Source organism: Marmota flaviventris, chromosome 2 (assembly GCF_047511675.1).
Source record: "Marmota flaviventris isolate mMarFla1 chromosome 2, mMarFla1.hap1, whole genome shotgun sequence".
NCBI lineage: Eukaryota > Metazoa > Chordata > Mammalia > Rodentia > Sciuridae > Marmota > Marmota flaviventris.
Genome location: NC_092499.1, coordinates 182806960 through 182822541, shown reverse-complemented (window position 1 = coordinate 182822541; position 15582 = coordinate 182806960).

Below are 15582 nucleotides of genomic sequence, written 5' to 3'. Positions count from 1 at the left end.
AGAATTTCTGATCCGCGCGGCCCGCCACGTGGCTACAGACGGCGGGGCACCACCGAGAAGCGACCAGCAAGCAGGGAGAAACGTTGCTGTGGATTCTGTGGAATCCTGCCAGCTGAGCCCCCACTGAGCCCCAGGCTGAGTTCAGGATTTCAGACGGGGAAGGAAGCGGTACAGTTCTATCCCCCACAATGGAAACTCCACCAAGGAAACCAGCGGCCACCATCTTGGAGAGCTAAAGTAACCACCGCCACTCTCCGACAGATTGCAACAATAAAACAGGTGTGTGTTACTCAGCTCAGCTCCCATACAGCGGGGAATTCGCATAAAATCTTTCCTAGGCTTTCTGGGGGTGGGATTATCAGAGCAAGCCTGCATAAAGACACGGGGAAAACTAGAGACACCTGACCTTCAACTCCCCCTCCCATTAGCAGCGAAAACGAAACCTGTCTAGCCAGCGCTGGGGGAGGGGCAAGCGGAAAAAATCAAAACAATAGAGTGCTGGGGTTCCCAATAGACACCCTCCACACCCAACAAACGGCAGGCCCAGAGTACAGTTTGAACTGCCGAGAGGCATCACTCAGGGGAAATCTGGTCTAGCAGGAGAAACCAGGACTAGCAGGAGAAACCAGGGGACTAGAGGCCAGGCCCTCGCGACTGGGCGGCTGGAGACCGCACGCCCACTGGCGACGGACCACGCGACTGGGCGGCTAGAGATCGCCCGCCTGCCAGCGACAGCCAGCCCGCTGCCCGCGTGACTGGGCGGCTGGAGACCGCCCGCCCGCCAGCAACCGGGAGCTGAAACCAACCAGAGACAGTCCAGTCCCACCCCGCCATTCGGACACCCCGGCAAGAAGCCTGGGGCCAGCCATAGCAGAGAGGTGACATCACTGGAGCTCGGCCGTCGGAATTCCTTCCCAGCGGATTCCACTTTAGCAGGCATAGTCTACCAACACAAAGGAGAGACAACAGAGATATACAAAACCAAAACAAATCTATAGAAGAGAGCAGAAACACAGCAATCAAATAGAGCTGGAAAGTAACGTGAACATCATGAAAAAACAAGGGAAAAAAGGAGTACAAACAATGCAGGACGACTTAATTCTACAGGAGGACCTAGAAGCATCAGAAACAGGGATAGGGAAAGAACTCAAGGCATACCTAACTCAGATGGAAAGGAATATTAGAGAAGACATGAGGCAGCAAGTCCAAGCAATAAAAGTATATTTTGAAAATGAATTAAACAAACAAATTCAAATGGCAAAGAACCAGCTTTACCAGGAGATAGAGCTCTTAAAAAAAAAATCGAACAGTAATCCTAGAAATGCAGGAAACTATAAACCAAATTAAAAACTCAAACGAGAATATTACAAATAGACTAGATCAATTAGAAGTCAGAACATCAGATAATGAAGACAAAGTTTATCAACTTGAAAAGAATATAGTCAACACAGAAAGAATGCTTAAATCCCACGAGCAATCTATTCAAGAGATATGGGATGTCATAAAAAAAACCAAATTTGAGAGTCATCGGGATAGAAGAAGGCATAGAGATTCAAACCAAAGGAATGGACAACATATTAAATGAAATAATTCTAGAAAACTTCCCAGAGATGAAAGATGGAATGGATTGCCAAATCCTGGAAGCCTACAGGACCCCAAACATTCAAAACCATAATAGACCAACTCCAAGACACATAATTATGAAGATAGCCAACATACAGAATAAGAGAGAATATTAAAAGCTACAAGAGAAAGGAGGCAGATTACATTCAGGGGTAAACCAATTAGGTTAACGACTGATTTTTCATCACAGACTTTGAAAGCGAGAAGATCCTGGAACAATGTATTTCAAACGCTGAAAAATAATGGATTCCAACCAAGAATACTGTATCCAGCAAAATTAAGCTTCAGATTTGACAATGAAATTAAAATCTTTCATGATAAACAAAAGCTAAAAGAATTCGCAGCCAGAAAACCAGCACTGCAAAGCATTTTGAGCAAAATACTACAAGAAGAGGAATTGAAAAATAGTGCCCAAAACTAACAGCGGGAGGTATCTCAGTAAAGGGGGAGGAAAATAACCAAAAAGTAAAAACTAGCCAAACTAAAATAAATAAATAAATAAACATGACTGGAAGTACAAATCATATTTCAATTGTAACCTTAAATGTTAATGGCCTAAACTCACCAATCAAGAGACATAGGCTAGCAACCTGGATCAAAAAAACAAATCCAACAATATGCTGCCTTCAGGAGACTCATATGATAGGAAAAGACATACACAGGCTGAAGGTAAAAGGTTGGGAAAAATCATACCACTCACATGGCCCTCGGAAGCAAGCAGGAGTGGCCATACTCATATCGAATAAAATCAACTTCAAACCTAAGTTAATCAAAAGGGATAAAGAAGGACACTATATACTGTTAAAAGGAACCATCCACCAACAAGACATAACAATTATCAATTTATATGCACCAAACAATGGAGCTGCAACGTTCATAAAACAAACTCTCCTCAAGTTCAAGAGTCAAATAGACTACAACACAATAATTATGGGTGACTTCAACACACCACTCTCGCCATTAGACAGATCCTCTAGATAAAAACTGAATAAAGAAACTATAGAACTCAACAGCACAATCAATAACCTAGACTTAACCGACATATATAGAATATATCAACCATCATCAAGTGGATACACGTTCTTCTCAGCAGCACATGGATCCTACTCAAAGATAGACCATATATTATGCCATAGGGCAACTCTTAGTAAATATAAAGGCATGGAGATAATACCATGCACCATATCTGATCATAATGGAATGAAACTGGAAATCAATGATAAAAGAAGGAAGGAAAAATCCTACATCACATGGAAAATGAACAATATGCTACTGAATGATCAATGGGTTACAGAAGACATAAAGGAGGAGATAAAAAAATTCTTAGAGACAAATGACAATACAGACACAACATACCGGAATCTATGGGACACAATGAAAGCAGTTTTAAGAGGGAAATTCATTTCTTGGAGTTCTTTCCTCAAAAAAAGAAAAAACCAACAAATAAATGAACTCACACTACACCTCAAAAACCTAGAAAAGGAAGAGCAAAGCAACAGCAAATGTAGTAGAAGACAAGAAATAATTAAAATTAGAGCAGAAATCAACGAAATTGAAACAAAAAAAAAACATTGAAAAAATTGATAAAACTAAAAGTTGGTTCTTTGAAAAAATAAATAAGATCGACAGGCCCTTAGCCATGTTAACGAAGAGAAGAAGAGAGAGAACTCAAATTACTAACATACGGGATGAAAAAGGCAATATCACAACAGACACTACAGAAATACAGAAAATAATTAGAAAGTATTTTGAAACCCTATATTCCAATAAAATAGAAGATAGTGAAGATATCGATAAATTTCTTAAGTCATACGATCTGCCCAGATTGAGTCAGGAAGACACACACAATTTAAACAGACCAATAACAAAGGAAGAAATAGAAGAAGCCATCAAAAGACTACCAACCAAGAAAAGCCCTGGACCAGATGGGTATACAGCGGAGTTCTACAAAACCTTCAAAGAAGAATTAATACCAATACTTTTCAAGCTATTTCAAGAAATAGAAAAAGAAGGAGCTCTTCCAAATTCATTCTATGAGGCCAACATCACCCTGATCCTGAAACCAGACAAAGACACTTCAAAGAAAGAAAACTACAGACCAATATCTCTAATGAACTTGGATGCAAAAATTCTCAATAAAATCCTGGCGAATCGAATACAAAAGCATATCAAAAAAATTGTGCACCATGATCAAGTAGGATTCATCCCTGGGATGCAAGGCTGGTTCAATATACGGAAATCAATAAATGCTATTCACCACATCAATAGACTTAAAGACAAGAACCATATGATCATCTCGATAGATGCAGAAAAAGCATTCGACAAAGTACAGCATCCGTTTATGTTCAAAACACTAGAAAAATTAGGGATAACAGGAACTTACCTCAACATTGTAAAAGCTATATATACTAAACCTCAGGCTAGCATCATCCTAAATGGAGAAAAACTGAAGGCATTCCCTCTAAAATCTGGAACAAGACAGGGATGCCCTCTATTACCACTTCTATTCAATTTAGTTCTTGAAATACTAGCCAGAGCAATTAGACAGACAAAAGAAATTAAAGGCATAAAAATAGGAAAAGAAGAGCTTAAATTATCGCTATTTGCGGATGACATGATAATATATTTAACAGACCCAAATGGGTCTACAAAGAAACTGCTAGAGTTAATAAATGAATTCAGCAAAGCGGCAGGATATAAAATCAACATGCATAAATCAAAGGCATTCCTGTATATCAGCAACAAAACTTATGAAATGGAAATGAGGAAAACCACTCCATCACAATATCCTCAAAGAAAATAAGATACTTGGGAATCAACCTAACAAAAGAGGTGAAAGATTTATATAATGAAAACTACAGAACCCTAAAGAGAGAGATAGAAGAAGATCTTAAAAGATGGAAAAATGTACCCTGTTCATGGATAGGCAGAACTAACATCATCAAAATGGCGATATTACCCAAAGTTCTCTACAGGTTTAATGCGATGCCAATCAAAATCCCAACGGCATTTCTTGTAGAAATAGATAAAGCAATCATGAAATTCATATGGAAAAACAAAAGACCCAGAATAGCAAAAGCAATTCTAAGCAGGAAGTGTAAATCTGGAGGTATAGCGATACCAGAGTTCAAACTGTACTACAGAGCAACAGTAACAAAAACAGCATGGTACTGGTACCAGAACAGGCAGGTGGACCAATGGTACAGAATAGAGGACACAGAAACCAATCCACAAAATTACGACTTTCTTATATTTGATAAAGGAGCTAAAAGCATGCAATGGAGGAAGGATAGCATCTTCAACAAATGGTGCTGGGAAAACTGGAAATCCATATGCAACAAAATGAAACTGAATCCCTTTCTCTCACCATGCACAAAAGTTAACTCAAAATGGATCAAGGAGCTAGATATCAAATCAGAGACACTGCATCTGATAGAAGAAAAAGTTGGCTACGATCTACATACTGTGGGGTCGGGCTCCAAATTCCTTAATAGGACGCCCATAGCCCAAGAGTTAATAACAAGAATCAACAAATGGGACTTACTTAAACTAAAAAGTTTTTTCTCAGCAAGAGAAACAATAAGAGAGGTAAATAGAGAGCCTACATCCTGGGAACAAATTTTTACCCCTCACACTTCAGATAGAGCCCTAATATCCAGAATATACAAAGAACTCAAAAAATTAAACAATAAGATAACAAATAACCCAATCAACAAATGGGCCAAGGACCTGAACAGACACTTCACAGAGGAGGACATACAATCAATCAACAAGTACATGAAAAAATGCTCACCATCTCTAGCAGTCAGAGAAATGCAAATCAAAACCACCCTAAGATACCATCTCACTCCAGTAAGATTGACAGCCATTATGAAGTCAAACAACAACAAGTGCTGGCGAGGATGTGGGGAAAAGGGTACACTTGTACACTGCTGGTGGGTCTGCAAATTGGTGAGGCCAATTTGGAAAGCAGTATGGAGATTCCTGGGAAAGCTGGGAATGGATCCACCATTTGACCCAGCTATGGCCCTTCTCGGACTATTCCCTGAGGATCTTAAAAGAGCGTACTATAGGGATACTGCCACATCAATGATCATAGCGGCACAATTCACAATAGCTAGACTGTGGAACCAACCTAGATGCCCTTCAATAGATGAATGGATAAAAAAAATGTGGCATCTATACACAATGGAGTATTACGTAGCACTAAAAAATGACAAAATCATAGAATTTGCAGGGAAATGGATGGCATTAGAGCAGATTATGCTAAGCGAAGCTAGCCAATCCTTAAAAAACAAATGCCAAATGTCTTCTTTGATATAAAGAGAGCAACTAAGAACAGAACAGGGAGGAAGAGCATGAGGAAAAGATTAACATTAAACAAAGACGAGTTGGGGGAGAGAAAGGCAGAGAGAAGGGAAAGCATATGGAAATGGTAGGAGACCCTCAATGTTACACAAAATTACATATAAGAGGTTGTGAGGGGAAAGGGGGGGGAAACAAGGGAGAGAATTGAACAACAGCAGATGGGGTAGAGAGCGAAGATGGGAGGGGAGGGGAGGGGGGATAGTAGGGGATAGGAAAAGTAGCAGAATACAACAGTCACTAATATGCCATTATGTAAAAATGTGAGTGTGTAACCGATGTGATTCTGCAATTTGTATTTGGGGTAAAAATGGGAGTTCATAACCCAAATGAGTCAAATGTATGAAAGATGATATGTCATGAGCTTTGTAATGTTTTGAACAACCAATAAAAAAAATAAAAGAATTTCTGTCCTCTTTAACCATCATCCTCCCACCAAAGAAACAGCCAAATCCTACATCAGTAGGGGCTGTCAATTACGGTCCATCCACACACCAGATTGTTCCAGAGCTGTTAAAAGAACCAATAGGAAGAGACCTCCTGGATACAGCATTAAAGGTAAAATACTGACTCTATTGGAGAGAAAAGAGTTATTTGTGCACATCCATACTTGGGAATTCTCAGGAGAGAAAAAAACAAATTATTATTGGCATGAAGGGGAAAGGGGCCCTTGTGAAGGAATGGAGACCTTTCCATCCTGTCTTTAGGAACCATGGACAGTTTAGCTGTGTGCATGCATTCCTTCAGCTGGATTTCAAAGAAAACTCAAATCTCTGAGACCACATGTACCTTTGTGACTCTTCCAGTTGCTTGACCCTGATGCTCTGAAGACCCTGCAAAAGCAGCTTCTCACCAGCCCACGGTCGTCACTGGGAAAACTGGTCTGGTTTAACGAGATGGGAATTGCTTGCCCGGTTTCTTTCTGTTTCATGTTTTATAATCTACTCTGAAAATTAGGTTCTTTATATTTCACTCTAAAATTTTTACAATAGCCATTGGCCAAAAGCACTAGCAATCTGATTTTGACAGTTATGTAAATTACCAGCCTACTCCAGTGCTGTCCAGGTCATCCCCACCAGAGCCACCTCCAGAACTCTATGAGTAGATCCAGACCCGTGACCCCACCCTGCTGAGAGCTCCCTGGCTCCCCATTGCCCCCCCCCCACGTAAGTAATAATAATAGAAACATCCACTTATTGGGTTCTGACTACGGCCCAAGCCTCGAGCTTCATGTTTCACCTGGTCGTCTCCTTGTATCGTCACCAAGTCCCTGGGAGGCGGAGATCGTGCAACCCATTTTAATGAGGAAGAAACAGTCACAGAGAAGGGGGAGTCATCTTTCAAGTGCACACAGCCAGGATTTGGCTGAACCCAAAGCGAAAGTCCAGTTTAGGACTGGAGAGGTCAGGGGGGCCAGACCACAGAGTGCTGAAGGCCAAGGCTAAAGCTCGTGGAACCCGAGAAGGTTCTACCCTGGATCTTCTCGTCTACGTTGAAGATGATTCTAGAAGCCCCTTCAGGACCAGGGTGGTCTCAGGGTGACAACCAGGTGTTTCCTGGGGTTCTAGGGCAGGGACCCTCATTCATTCAACACATCCATGGGCCAGAAACTAGGTCTAGGGACAGAGCCACATCAGACACGGTCCCACCCTCCAGGAGCTCTGTGTGACCAAGTGATGATTCAGAGACCCACATCTGGGGCCAGAGGAAGCTTAGTGGGTTGAAGGAGCACAGAGGAAATATCTGAACGACCTGGGAGCGGGGTCAGGGTCAAGGAGGACTTCTTCAGGACGCCTGCCTCGGGTGAGCTTCCAAGGTGGCACCTGACAGGCAGAGTGAGGGAGGTGGCGGAAAGCTGGTCCCCAGTTGTGTTCGTCAACTTTGCATGGCCGTCACCAAACCCACGGACAAGAGCCACTCACAGGAGGGAAGTTCCTTTTGGATCACGGTTCCAGAAGTTTAGTTCATGGCCGTCTGAGTTCCCTGCTTTGGGCCCAAGGTGAGGCAGAACATCATGGCCGGAGACTGCTACTGAGGAGCCTGCTCCATTCATGGCACCAGGAAACAGAGGGAAGGAAGGGGGAAGGGACCTGGAGGAACATTGTGAGCCACCTCCTCCAGTCCCGCTCAGCTGTCTGCAGCTGCCTTCAGTCCAGGCAAGCAAACTGGATTGGAGTGACTGGGTTCCAGCTCTCACAGTCCAATCATGTCACCACCAAACACTCCTGCGCGGACACAGGGGCTTTGTGGGGACACCTCATAACCCAACCATAACACAAGTGTTCCAAGCGAGGGAAACACCGCGTGCAGAGGCCTAGAGAGAGACTAGACCTCTGGAAGAGACTTGGTCTGCATCGTCTACTGCCGATTCCCCAGTGCCTAGCCGTGTTGGGGACATAGTAGGTATTTTGTAAGCATCAACTGAGTAGACAGAGCATGGCTTGAGACAAATCCCCAGCAGCTAGATGGCAACCTAGCCATGGAGGCAAGGAGCGAGCATGCAGAAGCTGGGGAGGCCCGTAGAGGTCAGGTTAGGAAAGGCCATGAGTGTCAGGTTCAAGATGTTGAGCACCAGAAAGCCCTGGAGGGTTCTGACTTGTGAGGGAGCGGGTGGACACTTGGTTGGATTGGTTTTTGAAATCTTCACTGGTGCATTATGTGGAAAATGAACAGGAGGGGTTCAAGACCGGCAGCAGGGAGACCTGTCAGCGGGCTGGTGCCATCATTCAGGTTAAGAACAGATGGAACCCAAGAAGGTTTTACCCTGAATATAGTCTCAACTTCCCCCAAGCTATCGCACTGCCTACCCCCCACTCAGGATTACTGAAAACCCCAGAACTTTCTCCAGCCCACTCCTGTCCCCTCGTTGCTTCTAACCAGCACAGACGAGACCCAGCTGTCCCCCTCCTAAAACCAGGCACTGTACTCCCATGTGGCCAGATGGCACTCATGTCCAGGTGAGCATGGGGTCTATTTCATACCCTTTTAATTATCCAAGGTACATAGTATATCATACTTGTCCAGTCACAGAAACAGAAACCACTCTAGATATTTTGAGCAAAGAGGGATCAAATGCATGAAATTTATTCCAAAGGTGTTGCCCAGAGGTGGGGGGAGGCCAGAGAATGAAAGGAAACAGAGACCCGGTTTCCAAGCAGCGGCCACCACTCCAGGCTGGGCCCACAGTCCAGCACTCATTGCCGAGCCGCTCCAGGTACTGCCCATGTGGTCACCACTGGACCCAGTGACACAGCTGGAGCCCATATTTCTCTGAAGTGCACTGAAGCTGTCTGTTGGTGCTGCCGCTGTGTTCAGTCTCCTGCCAGGGCCTCTTGCTGGCAGGACCACCTGGCCCTGGTGCCAGTGTGGTTTACAGGCTTCTAGCTCCAGTGGTGACAAGAGAGTACAGGAGGTGAGGGGCGTTGAGAAAGATCAGCAAATAATTGGTCCATGGGCCTCCTTAGTTGTCAGAGCAAATGCGAGAAGAGCCCCCTTTGAAAACACAGAAGTTAACGGGTTTGTGTCTGTCCTAGCACAGAGGTGGGGGCCAAAACACATCTTGGGGCTGGATGAGCACTTAGGAGCAGGGTTTTCTGAAATGTAAGGAGAAGCAAACCTCTCCCCCAGATGTGGCCAGGGAGGGGACTTGTGTCACCACACCCAATCCCTCAATGTGGTCGGCCTCTCCTCTCTTGACAGCCTCTAAGGGACATGGCACAGCCATCCGACTCTGTGCCAGGGTCTTACTTTATGAAGGTGACTGAGTGACAGCACACAGAGGCTAATGCCATGGAAGGAACTTCTGACTTCCAGTTCCCCAAAGAAGGGGTCATGTCATGCCACACAGGGGCCACGTGGGGAAGGCACCAGGTTTGGGCAGGTGAAAAGCTCAGGGCTGGCTGGTCTCCCATTCCCAGGGTAGAGGCTGCCTCTAGTTGCTGGGGACTTGGCCCTGCGTGGACTTAAGGGAGGGGAACTGACACCTTGATGTTTGGGAGCAGTTCCATCTCGCTCTGGCCATGGGGCAGATGTAAACAACTCTGGTTGTTAGTTTGGCCCTGTGATTAATAGACACCAAACAGACGAATACAGATTCCAAGAAAACACAGAGAAGAACAAGATGGAGCTGACTGATCTTGTCTTTTTCTCACATACACATAACTGCAGGTGGAAAGGAGAAAGGACCACCCTGAGTTTACACTGAATTTGAGTGGAGATGGACTCAGGCCCCTTCTGATGTCCAGCCCAAGTCCTTCCCTGACTACTCGGTGGGTAAGTGTGTATGTGGGTGGGTGGATGTTCTCTGCAAGGCTACATAAATTTTCCCCTGCATTCTTTCTGCAGGATCCTCTTCACACCAGCTGTCTGCAACCAGCCTTCGGCCGTCAGCTTTCTTGCCCCTGCCCAATCTCACCAAGCCATGCTCTGCAGCCAACTGGGAAGTCACCTATCCAGTGGTGGGTTCAGAAACCCTTCTGGAACTGCTTTCTGCCTAGCAGCAGCTCAGAGTGATAGGAGGAAAGAAAAAAAAAAAAAACCCACAGGCAAGATGGATGTGCTAGAACTACATGCACCAACACGGCTCTGCCTTTGTCCAAACAAGCAAGGTGCAGAGTGACAGGTACACCAGGACACCCCTGTTCCTCAGACCTTTTCTGTCCAGGGCAAACACACAGGCACACACTCCCAGCGTCCCTGGGAGGGGGACGTCCCTCAGGCCTGGACGCAACTGTGCCTTTCTGCCCATCTGAATGAGCTCCCTGCAGGCAGCGACCTGCCCAGCACCCAGCCCCGGCTGTGCCTGGCTGTGCGCCCCCACCCCACCAGCTGTCATCTTCTTGAAGGCGGGGCTATGTCTGTCTTATTTCAACAATTTCTCCAGTGCCTCAAACATATAAGGCACTCAATAAATGAATACTGCTGAACGAATGAATGAATGGGAGGTTCAGAGGGGGGAGGGATTATTTGCCAGGCCCCCCCTCCCCCTCCCCCACTGCTAGAAGAGGCAAGGACAGGTCGAGAGCTATTTCCCTGCCTTCCCCCTCCCCCTCTGGAGTCCCAGGGGATCCAGAAGGGATTCTAGCCCCGCTCCCACCCCGAGTCTCCCATCCCCGAGAAACTGGAGGGGCCAGTGGTCCTCCCCACGCCGCCCACTCCTGGGGAGGATCCTCCGCTTGGAAAAAGGAGGGACGGGCTGCCCGTCCACCCACCTCTGGTCCCTACCCGCCCCCACACCTGGCCCGGCGGGGGAGCCAGCGCACACGGTCCCCGCACCGCCGCCTCCGCCAGGCGGCCGCCGCCGTCGCAGCCCGACCTCAATTAGCCCGGTGCCTACGCGCGCCAATTACCGCGTCAATCACGGCGCGGGCGGAGGCCGGGAGGAGGGGAGGGAGCAGAGGAGGGGGCCAGGGAGGGAGGACAGCTGCCACAGCCCCACAGCCCTGGGCCGGCTGGAACCGGCCCGGGCCTGGGGAAGCCGCTGCCGAGACCCCTTATCCCTTGTCCAGCCCGCTCCGAGCTCGGGACCCCCCACCTCTGACACTGTTCCGGATTCCTCCTAGCTGGAGAACCAGAGGGACTCCCGGAACTCCCCACGGACCATGCTCCACTCTGCTCAACGCATGAGCGCCCCGGTTTCCCCATGCACTAGATTGTAAGCTCCGCGAAAGAGGGCCAGATCCAGAAGTTTCTACTGTGTGATTCCATTCGAGGGAGGTTTAAGAACAAATTGTGTCTATGATGCTAGAGGTCAGAGGAGTGGTTACCCCTGGGGGACATGAACTGGGAAGCTCACCAGAGAGCTTCTGGGTCGGTGGAAACTTAAGCTTTACCTGGGTAGTGGGTACACAAGTATCCATCCTTCCTTAAGAAGCCATTGAACTGTACGGGTAAACCTTTGTGTATTGGGTGTATGTTTGTGTTAGTCAGCTTCACATCACTATAGCAAATACCTGAGAAAATCAACTTATGATGAAAAAAAAGTTTTATTTTGGCTCACAGTTTTAGAGGATCCAGTCCATGATTGGGCGGACTTATTACTTTGAGGCCCTTGGTGGGGCAGCAGCAGGTCATGGCAAAAGCATGTAGTAAAGCCAGGCTGTTCACTTCCTGGCCAGTATGCAAAATGAAAAAAAAAAAAAAAAAAAAAAGGAGGAGACTGGGGTCCAACAATCCTCTTTGAAGGCACACCCCAGTGATTCAAAGACCTCCCACTAGACCCCATCTCTTCAAGGTTCCACCCCCCACCACCACCAAGTATGCCACAGCTGGGGACCAACCCTTTAATGAGTGGTCCCTTTGGGGTACATTCCAGATCCAAGTGATAGCAACGTCATCCCTCAATAAACAATTTTAAATAGAAAAATAATACATATTCCTATCTCTGGGTGCCTTCTAGTTCTGTGAGCCTCCTTACCCAGGCCACTATCCCACTCAAAATTTTATATGAAGGATAAATCTTTCCATTGAAATTCTGAAATACAGTAATTTAGGAAAACAATTTCTGTTAAATATTAAAATATAAAGATGAGTTCACGGGGGCCCAACCTTCGTCACCACCTCTGCTAAGCCTCCTCCCGTGTCCCCAGGAGCCCTCCAGGTACGCGCACCATCCCCATGGTACTGTCTCAGAGAAGGCGCAAATCAGTCTGGGAAATCCGACAGAGCTGCTTGGAACAAAGAAGAGTTTGGCGTTTGGAAGAGAAAAGTCTTTCTTTCCCAGCCACTAAAAAAAAAAAAAAGTGGTTTCTAGTATTAATGGGCGGAACCTGCTCGAGGATTGATCCCCTTTTCACAGGACTAATTATAGATTTATTAATATTTATGGGCCTCTCGTCACAGCCGATAGCTCTTGTTTGAGGACATTAAGCCTTATCTCACTACCTCCAGGAAGGGGCATTTGAAGCCAGCTCTAATTGGGTGACCCGCAATCAAGATAGAAAGGGAAAAATGACAATAGCGTGCCTGTTGCCATATATTAAAATACGGTCCGCCCAGCTTAATGATTATCTTTAGAATTAATAATCTTGCTAGTCCAGGTTTGGGCCCTAATAGCAGGAAATCGTATTAAATACTTTGCTAAGAGCAATCAGCTTTTTGATAAGGCTAATGGCCCTGGCCCCGGCTATTTCTCATGGCTGAGCTCTCTGTTTTCCTACCCCAGCAGAAGGCCACTTTGTCTGTATCACTTGTCATCTGAAGTCAGCATCACCTGGTGCTGGGTCCTGGTGGGGCTCCCACTGCCTCTCCCACCGCCCCCCCCCCGCCCCGCAATTCATCCTAAGGGCTGCAACAAGATCAATCTTGGAAAGATGCAGTTAGGGCCATGCCCTAACGCTACAACCTACAGTGGCTCCCCATTGTCTGTCGGGTGAATGGGCATCTAGCTCCCCCAAATCCAGTCTCGGCGGCTGCATCCTCTGGTTCCCTTTTAGAACTCAAACATTCAGCCACACCAGACAATTCCTGCCTGTTTCCAGGACACGCCCACAGCGTCAGAACAATAGACCACTCTTGGAAATTGGTTTACCCAAGTCAGATCCCAGTAGGACTTTCTAGTTGCCTGCTTGAGCCAAGTGCTGGACCACTTGGAACCTGTTTCCACCTGCAAGATGGAGGTAATAATACTGTCTACCTCCTATGGCTTCTTGTAAGGATTGCATGTGATCTGGTAGGCAAAGGGCCCCACCCAGGGCCTGGCATGCTTCCAGAAGGGTCCATGGCTGTACCTGCCCTCCCCACAACTCCACAGTGTGACACCCTCTTCCCGAGTGCAGAAGCGCAAGTGGCTTCAGAGCTCAGGTAACAGAATTCAAATGCAGGCTTGGGTGATCCTGGACAGGTGTCTTCATCTCTCTAAGGCTCCATTTCTTCATTTATAAAACGGGCATAATAGTCTTTATCGCCTAGAGCTATTATGGGCTTTAAATGAGACAATACAGGCACGTCACAGTCCCTGGCGCACAGTGGATGACAATAAGGCTTAGTTTAACTTGCTGCGCTCCCAGGCATCCAAGTCCCTGGAAGCCTTCTCTTCAGGAACTGCTCCTGTACCTCCCTTGGTCTGGCTCTGTCTTTCTACTTTGGGGTGCTTCTGTCACCCCTCCCACCTCTGCCACGCCGGACTGGGTGCTCTGGGTTGGAGTTGCGCCCAGCTCCCACTCTCTCCCAAGGCCTGGTGTGAAGTCAGCACAGAGCAGGCACCGTCATCCCGCCGTGGCAGTAATTGATCACAGGCTGGGAGTACTGGGTGCTCACTAAGCACCAGGCACTAGGCTGGGTGCTTCCCAGCAAGTGACTCCGCAGCATTAGCTTTAGTATCCGTAGCAATTAACAAGGGCCTCGCTCCCTGTCGCAATTCACCGCACCTCATTCTTACCAACGACCCCGTGACATGGGCTCCCTTAACATCTCCAGTTTATGGGACCCAAGCTGAGATGGGAGGGGTGAAATGACCTGCTCAGGGTCACACTGTGAGGAGGGAAAGGAGCCAGGGGTCGAGTGATGCCAAGAGCGCTTGGCTACCAGCAGCAGGGAGCTGGCCTCCGGCAGCCCCAGCAGAGAGAGCTGTGACTTTCTTTCCCCAAAGTGGGAACTAGTGCTTGCCATCTCCCACTTGTGCTAGGCCTTCCCCAACATCATCTGCTTAGGTCGACTTCATGTTATTAGGATGGCAAGTGAGACTCAGAGAGGTAAAGTGACTTGCCTTAGGTCACACAGCAGATAAATGGAGGAGCTAGGATTTGAACCTAGGTCCAGGGAGCTCCCATCTCTTCAGGACTCGGGGATTCAATCAGGATGAGGTTTGATCTCCAGTTCTTGCTGGACTGCAACCCTGTCCTGACCCCTGTGCCCCTTTCTGGGACCTCATCATTCTACCCCAGCGTCACATGTCCCTACTCTTGGGAGACCAAGTGGCCCTTCCCTGCATCCTCCAGGCCCGCCTCCCCATCGGTCACCAGCCAGGGTCCTATTTTAACAACCACAGAGTGGCCTTCCTAGGATCCAGACCCAGGGTACCTGAGCCCGCCTGGTCCCCCTCCTTGAACCTCAAACATTGGGGTCAGAGGCAGGGGCAGCATCCCCCAGAATCCTCCCTTCCTGGCCACCTGCAGTACAGAAGAGCTGAGAGGACAGAGAGGAAGGAGGACAGGCCCTCTGAGAGAGGATATTGCAAGCAGGCCCCGGGGAGGGAGAGGTCACTGCATGGAAGAGGGAGGCCACAGCCAGGTCACCGTGAGGCCGAGCGTCTTCACAGGAGGGCTGAGTGGAGATGGGGGGTGGGCAGCCGCCAGAGTGACCTGATGAAGACAATCCCCAGGCGGGGTGTGCACAGGGGTGGGTGTGTGAGGTCAGCAGACCTCCAGGAGCTAGGGGGGAGGTCAAGGAGCAGTGGAGCAAAGAGCACCCAGAGCCCACGCCGGCTGCTGGCATCTCCTCCCGGCTCCCAGCAGCCGTTGCCAGGACAGCTACGAGGTGCTGCCGACAGGTGCCTCCGCAGGCTCCCGCTCTTGCCAGCCAGCCCCTGTGACAGCCGCTCCAGCTGCCTGCCATCAGAGAGAACACACATCTGAGGCCAGACTGATGAGATCGTCT